This window comes from Rhineura floridana, chromosome 5 (assembly GCF_030035675.1).
Source record: "Rhineura floridana isolate rRhiFlo1 chromosome 5, rRhiFlo1.hap2, whole genome shotgun sequence".
NCBI classification, from domain to species: Eukaryota; Metazoa; Chordata; class Lepidosauria; order Squamata; family Rhineuridae; genus Rhineura; species Rhineura floridana.
Genome location: NC_084484.1, coordinates 134,535,013 through 134,542,820, shown reverse-complemented (window position 1 = coordinate 134,542,820; position 7,808 = coordinate 134,535,013). Strand labels below are relative to the sequence as shown.

General features: G+C 42.2%; 1 protein-coding gene across 14 annotated transcripts in view; it reads left to right on the top strand.

Annotated features, from left to right (window-relative positions):
- The window catches only part of BBX (BBX high mobility group box domain containing), a 215,088-nt gene that overhangs the window by 634 nt on the left and 206,646 nt on the right, over nt 1–7,808 (top strand). For 12 of the 14 annotated variants that reach the window (XM_061628132.1, XM_061628125.1, XM_061628127.1 and 9 more), the window contains one exon: nt 2,768–2,840. The gene's annotated coding sequence lies outside the window, so the exon portion shown is untranslated. Of the gene's footprint in view, nt 1–4; nt 155–2,767; nt 2,841–7,808 lie in introns of those variants that run through there. The other 2 variants (XM_061628134.1, XM_061628129.1) reach the window with 1 other exon arrangement.

Sequence of the window (7,808 nt, the reverse complement as noted above, 5' to 3'; positions counted from 1 at the left end):
CTCACCACGGAGGCAAGAGCTGTAGCACCAACAACAGAGAAGGAAAGGGGGGGCTGAAAATAAAAGCTGGGAGCCCACAGGAGGAATGAAAACAACAACCCAGCCCCCCGCGTGTCTGTGTCTTGACAGGGGCAGCGAGAAACGAAACTTCATTGTAAGAGAGGAGCGGGGGAGGGGGCGACGTTGGTGCGTTGATTTATTTGTGTTGCGCGACGGCGGCGGGTGTGTTTGTGTCACGCTGTGGGCAAGGGCAGGTTGCGGGGCTCGGGGGGTGGAAAGCCCTCCAACGGGTTCAGTTCGGCTAGAGTTGGGAATCGGCGTTTTCCGGTAGAGAATCATGTCTTGCAAGACACTTTCCCTCCTCCACACAAACAACAACAAAATGTGCAATTATTAGAGAGGGGAGTTTTTACAAAGAAGAAAAAAGTGGCAATAGTGCAAGCCGGGAGGAAGGAAGAATAAAAGAGATGGGGGAGGGACGGACGGAGGAGAGAGGCTGTGTCAGGATTTTGCATGAATGTGGGATTATGTTGTGTCAATAAGTTTAAGGTGGAGAGAAAGAGAGCGAGGCTGGGGGGGGGGAGGAAGGCCTTGGCAGTTTAAAGTCCTATTTCTGAAGGTAAGTTGTGACACTGGGTGGTCGCGATGACAGAAAACTTGCAGATCATTTGCCCAGGGCGGGGGATGTGTGCCTTTCGGGGGGATTACTGAGCCACCAGCCGGCAGATGGGTGTTAAACTGTTATGTGCTGCTGCGAGATCGGGTCGCTGGTAAATTACAGAAATCAGACTCTCCTGCTCCTCTTCCTCTTCCAGCCCTCCTCTCGTTCTCTTCTTCCTCTCTGGTGTTTTATTTGCGATATTATGAAAACTTACATGGCTAGATCCGGCTCAGGGGCTTTCTAAAAACACAATTTTGCAAGAGGGGGGGAAGCATAAACGTCTCATTAAGCCTGAGATCTGAAAAGCTGTAGGTTTGTGTTAGGAATATCTCTGTAACAATCCGCTGCCGCTGAACGAGGAAGGTAAAATGAAGCGATGCAAAAAGAAGCTGAGACGACATGTACGACAGAGAGCGGGGGGGGGGGGTTGGACAGCAAGAGAGGCTTACAGACACGCTATTCCCCCCCCTTTTCTGTTGGGGAAAAAGAAAGCGCGGGGGGGGAGTTAAGCAAATACCCGGTTTTCTGCCACTAATTGCGCTCCACGTTTGGCTGCTTGATCCCCCCGCCCCCCGGAAAAGTGTGAGGGGCAAATTAGCGACTTCTCGCCGGTGGATCTTGTTGGAAAGTTTGTCGAGAGGCGAGCGTGGGGGAGAAGTGTAAGGGGAAAGAGCAGGCTGCCGCTGAGGATGGTCACTCGGCCTGGGGCTTTGAAACCATTGCCTCTCCTGCTCGTCACACGTCCAGATCTTTGGCTCCGCGCACATCATGAGGTAGAGGGGACATCTTGCCACCCACCCAGACACCCACTGGCTTGGTGGTGGTTTTTCTTCCTCACCCCCGCCCCGCTAGAGATGGAGCAGCCACAAGGATTCTGGGCTTCCATGTGGCTCCAGCAGCAGCAGCACCACCTCCTTCCCGGTGGCAGCAGCCGCGGGATCATCGCTCGGGCCCGCGGGAAGGAGGAGGGGAGTAGCAGCGGCGGCAGTAGGGAGGTGTTTGTTGCCAATCTGATTCACCAAATCTCGCTGGGGAGGCAAAGGGTGTGGAGGACGAGAAGTGGGGGAAGATCCGGCAAACATCCCCCCCCCCTGCGTCCGCTTCTTCTCTGGCTTTCTTTGCTCCCGGCTTTCCTGCAAGGTGTTGTGTTGACTTTTCCCCCCCGGGGAGGTTGAGATTTTTACATTACATTATTGCTCCTCTCTTCCCACCAACCCCCCTCCCCGCAAGATGGACTCTCTTTCTCCCTCCCTGTGTCTTGTCAGCCTTTGAGATCGACATTTTGTAACTAAGATGCAAACTTAATGGTGACCAGAAGGAAAAGGGAAAAGCTCTGGGCTTATCTTCCTAGTACACTCCATGTTTAATAACCTTCGCTTTCACCCCCAGACCCAAGTGGCCCTGCCTACACTTTGCATCGTGGGGCAGATGGCTCGCCGAGTGGGGGTGGCTCTCAATGCTCTCTCGGTGTACTGGAGGAAGTCAGGTCTATCTAATATTTTTCTCTCTTTGGATTGCGATGGCGAGAGGAGGGGGGAGGGGACTCCTATCAACAAGGATCGACAGATGAAGATCACCTGAAACTATGCCACAATGTTGCAATGCCTCTTATCTGCACTCTGGGTCTGGGTCTCCAATTTTATTTGGAGGATGAGGATGATGTTGCTTAAATTTATCCACACAACTGATTGACTGATTACATGTGCACATCAAGGGGCTTCCTTCCTGTTTGATTCCCATTTGCAAATTGAGTTCAACTTTCTTTGTATTTGCCATCTTGGGTGTATTATATATGGAGGAGAGAGAAACCTTCCCTGATGATGACCCCCCCCCCAATATGATTTCTTACATTTGTTCTGCCCCTAAACACTGTGGTTCTTTGCTTTGCTGTTTCAACTTGTCAGTTTTGCATGTGTGCTTTTCTTCTCAAGGAACAACGTGGCTCACATTTTAATAAGAACTTACTGTTGGGTGGATAGGAAGCAAGGGAAGGCAAAATCATCTTGCAGTTTTGGGATCCCTTCAGTCATGCTGCAGTTTCGGGCCAGCAGCAATATTGTAAAATCATGATGTGCTGATGATATGCCTCTGTTTGATACTTTATAGGTCACTATCACATGACAAAGTCTTGGAGACAGATTCATTTTCCTCTGCCTGTCATTTCCATTTGCCGCCTTGGGTAAGTATGTAAACTGTGCATACACAGAAAAAAAAGTGTCATTGTTGTTAATAAGATACAGGCTACCTGGCTCTTCCATTCAGATGGAAGGTGCTTCTTTGGGTTTTTCATCTCTCAGAGAACATGTCTTATGACACTATCAGGAAATACTGCATGATGGAGTGTTTGTGAGGGATTTTGCTCTGTTGATACGTGGAGTTTGCTAATTGGGAGGTTAGAAGGTTAAAAAATGTGTAGTGTTTGACTCCTATCTATTCTGTAAAAGTGAATAATTTTAAAGGGGAGGGGAACCAGAATTGTGAATAATGTTTTATAACAGAAGTATTTTAAAGAAAGTTGTAGCAGGGTTTATGAAGGCTATGAAAGTGTCAAAGCACCCAGAAGTTGGGAACAAAGTCCATCTGACTTTAACATGTAAGACATTCACAGCAAAGTCCTATACCAGTCTACTCAGAAGTAAGCCCCATTGAGTTCAATGAGGATTAGGCCTAGGCAAGAGGGTAAAGGATTACAGGCTCAGTTGTTATATCAGGTCTCTTTGAAAATTCTTTTTTCCTTATATTTATTTTTCTGTAAATACTTACTTTAGGTCAATTAAATAGTTATTAAATTGTCAGTATTTGCACAATAATTTTTATAACTAGATGTTTCAGGGGAGTTTCGAACCATGGAGAGATCCTCTGTTCAAAAGCAAATTATAACCTGCAAAATGTAACTTTAGAATTAGTGAGTGACTGTCCAGAGGCTATTCTGTTTGAACCTAATGATTATGCTACTCTGTATTTATGCACCAAAACAAACAGAACTATCCCAAGACTTATGATGGAAACATGTAGTGGTTGGAGTGTTATGGCTGATGTTTTATATTCAGTGTTCATAAAAAAATTAGTGATTAGCTGTAATCCAGAAATGGGTATTTAGGAGTAGAAACAATGGGGCTTATTTGGAGTGTACATAATGGCTTGAGAATTACTCCAGATAACCTTGATGCTTAGGAATCCCTGACATTAGAACATGGGATGGGTAATGGCCTCATACTGAAGCTGCTGCAGCCTCTGTGTGTTGACATTCCTATCATAGAGTACTGGATTGTATGCCTTGCTAAAAGTTAAGAGATAGGAAAGCCGCCCTTCCACTTCCTTGCCCTAGGCTTTACATTTCCTAGTAAAGGTAGTTCTTCAAATCTCAAGTTATTAAGCAAGTGAATTCACAGGAATGTAAGTTATATCTTGGGTCCTAAAATGCTCACTTTTTAAAAAAAGCTATTCTTAGTATAAAAGTACTTCATATATTACAAGTCAGTTGGGTCAGAAGTTTAGTCTCTAAAAATAGGTGAAGTTCATAGAACTAGAAGCTTGCTCATTAAAACCTATGGGGATTGAAGAGTTTATGTTAGGGGCAAGAGTTTAATCTGAACTGACCACCCCTAATATTGTACCACGTAACTTGGTATAGCTTAGTGGCAAAGGGACTGAGTTGCACATAAGGGTCTTGCCTCTGCTCAGAACTCACTGCTCTTAGTATAGCCACAGTGTGAGCCTCCCACTGGCAGTTTGGAGATAACAATACTGACCTGCCTTACAGGGTTGTTGTAAGGCTTACAACAAGATAATGAATGTGAAACATTGAACACCAAGTGATGTGTAAATACTAAGTGTTATTACCAACAATAAATTAGATTGACAGATGAAGTATTACAACTATAAAATTCTAACTGAACATTTAAATAATCTTCCAGCATATAATTAACTTTTTTGCTTGCGTTTTGGTAGGATGATATAGTGGGAAGGTTGCTTTGTGTGTGTGGGTTTTTCCTTTTTTCCTTCCTGTTCTTAGTGCATAATTTTCAGAGAAGGTTGACTGAGTACTGCAGACTGTATTATACTGTGTGCTGTCTGGGTCTAGAGTAGACAGTTGTACTAAAGGGATACATAATAATCAGATTTATATGTATCATAAACTATTTGTGGCTGTCATAAAACCTTATAAAGAGACAGTTTTTAAATTCTTTCTGTTGTAGAGTGAGCCTAGGTGGCTCTGAATAATGTTAAAAGTGCCACTGATATCTAAAAATGATGATGAAAGCAACAAAATGTTAAAAAGTCTAAATGAGAAGAAAAGAAAAATGGAATTTATAAAAGAAAGTACTGAAGTAGTTTGCTTTGAAACTACAAATGTAATAGAAATGTATGTCTAAAAGTGGTAAAAATTGGGTTTACTTTAACTTCGATTCTGATTATACACATGCATATACCTGCCTACATACATATTCTGTTGAACTTTTTTGTGTTTGAATATAGTTTCTCTATAAATTATTTATCTAATAAATATCGTTTTAAATATACTTTAATAGCAAAACTTTCAGATTAATAGCAAAACTCGCAGAAAAATCCAAATGTTGTCTCTAATCCTGACAATTTTTACATGCTGTTCTGGTTGGATAAATGGATATGAATCTGTGTAGGCTTGAAGCCACTGGGTTCATTCCAGAGAAGGTTAGGAATGCTTAAGTTACACTGAATTCAAAGGGACTGGAGAACACGATTAAGAAATGTGCAAGTTGATTTTATATACATTTGCTTAGCTTAATGTAGCTGGTAAGTGTGCATAGGACTGCATTATTAATTTCATTAGAAAAAGTGTCCCTGATGTGCCCATAGTATATCAAGGTGTAATACTTATTATTCACGTATTACAATCCACTGTTGTTCAAGTGAAGTTTCTATCTGTCAGCAGATCTGCCGAAAAACTGATCTGCCAAAAATCTTTAGAAGAGTGGGCCATGTATACAAAGTCATTCTACCTCCTCAGTAGTGATTTCCTTTGGAGGTCTAAACAGAAGAGTCCCAGTTCTTAATAGTTTGGACTGGGAGATTCAGTCAGGCTTACAGAAATCGGATGTGTTAGCAAGTTAATTAGTTCATCTCAACAAATTGTAAGAGAGAAGTCCAATAGTTAATAATATAAAACAATATATGGAGTGGGTTTTTTTTTTAAGTTGGGGTTTTCTTATTTTGGGCTAGCACTTTGCCAAATCTGGGTCTGTATGTGAAGTGCCAGGATTTTAAAGCAGGGATTTTGGGAATGACACCCAGGTGTTTGGCTTTCTATGCTACCACTGCAGCAGCTTTCCAGAGAAGGGAGCTGATGGCTTGTGCTTAGACATCACTAGTGATGTAGGCCAGAAGAAGGTACTGCAGCTACTAGCTCAGTAGCTTTCAGACAACACAGGAGGTTCTGTCTGACTTTAGAACATCTCACACTCTGGTTTTTTTTAGTCTGAGCAACTTGTTGCTTGACTCGACATGAGTCTTCTCTCACACTGAGCCCATGAGCCTGTTCCTTCATATACTCGTTTGCCTGTGCACAGGTTGCCTTGTCCCCAGACAAATAATCATGACAATGACCCTGTGTCTGTTGCACATATGAAAGAGCTGCAGGAATCATAATCAGTCAGTGGAATAAATACAAATAGTAGAAAAAAAATTAGGGATATTGTTCTACCAGGTATGGACAGAGGAGGGAGGAGAGCAATAATCTTACTGTTTTCCAGCTTCTTTGAATATTTAAAGAACGAAACATTCTGCAAGACAAATGTGGATAGGGGTAGTTTAAGGGCCATTGTACCAGCATGGTACTATATATAAAATGTGTTCCACTGGTGAAACAAAATACGCAGGATCTTGCACTGATGCAGTACAAGGCACTGCATAGCTGTTATGTGGGCAGAGAAGAGGGTGTGGTAGAAGTAAAATATGGGAGTTATAGTGCCAAGTGCAATTCTGTCTCTGTGGACAGGATCAGGACCTGTCCTTGCTCTGGTGGAATGTTGCAAGCATAGTACACAACCATGAATATTTATGCCCAAACAGCTCACTTACAGGAGGAGTATGCATAAGTGACAATGCTGTAGAACACACTATGCTGACATAAGTAGGAAGAGAACCCAATAACACCAGCATTTCCAGGGACTCCAAAATGGGGGACAGAGAAAGGGCAGTGAACAAAGGAATAACATTCAAATTACTTTGCCCGGATGCAGCAGTAACTGTTGGTGACCAGCTGTATGTTGTTCTGTTAATATCTTCTAGATTTGAAACTGGTATTCTTTCATTACATTGTTTATTTTCTTCAGTTTAGTCTTGTTTTTCTGGCACTTTGCAAACTGGTTTTAATTTAACTCGTATATAAGTTCAAACCAGTATTTTTCTCCAACTAAATTATTACTATTAATAGATTTATTACCTGCTCTTCACCAACAGGTCCCAGGGTGGGCTACAACAATTTAAAATTCAGTATTAAAAATAATTAAAATAGTTAAAACACATTACAGTCACAGGAATAGGGTGGGCCTTGAAAACAGACATCTCAAGTGCCAAAGGCACTCTTGTGTAAAGAGATGGTCTTCAGCATTTGGCGAAAACTGTACAGTGAAGATGCCAGACGCAGTTCTATGGGGAGGGAATTCTACAACTTGGAGGCTGCTACAGAGAATGTCCTCTCCCAGGCCCTTCCACCCCAAACTTCTGAAGGTGATAGAACTGCCAAATGTGGATTACTTCTGATTGCTTTAAAGTTGCATGTTTTGTTCATGCTTTAGGTGTCATTGGGTAAAATCCCCTGAGACTTGGCATGTAGAACTATTTTTTAGAGTTCTGCCATTTTGTGTTCCTGCATTCCCATCCCATCCCATCTTTGTTATTCAGAGAGCTATAATTTAGAATTTTATGAATTCCTCTATTAGACTGAGCATTATTAATTTCCTCATATAATATGATTCTCATTTGTAAAATGCCGTAGCCTTTGATAGCTATCATTCATTTTTATAGATTTTTGCTTATAGATTAATGTTGTATAACTGACTTTGTACTTATTCTTCACACTTGGTCATTATTCTACGTTAAGGCTTTTGAACACTTGCAAACAGGCATCCTGGAAAGAAACAGTAGTCCCACTGCTGGAGAAACA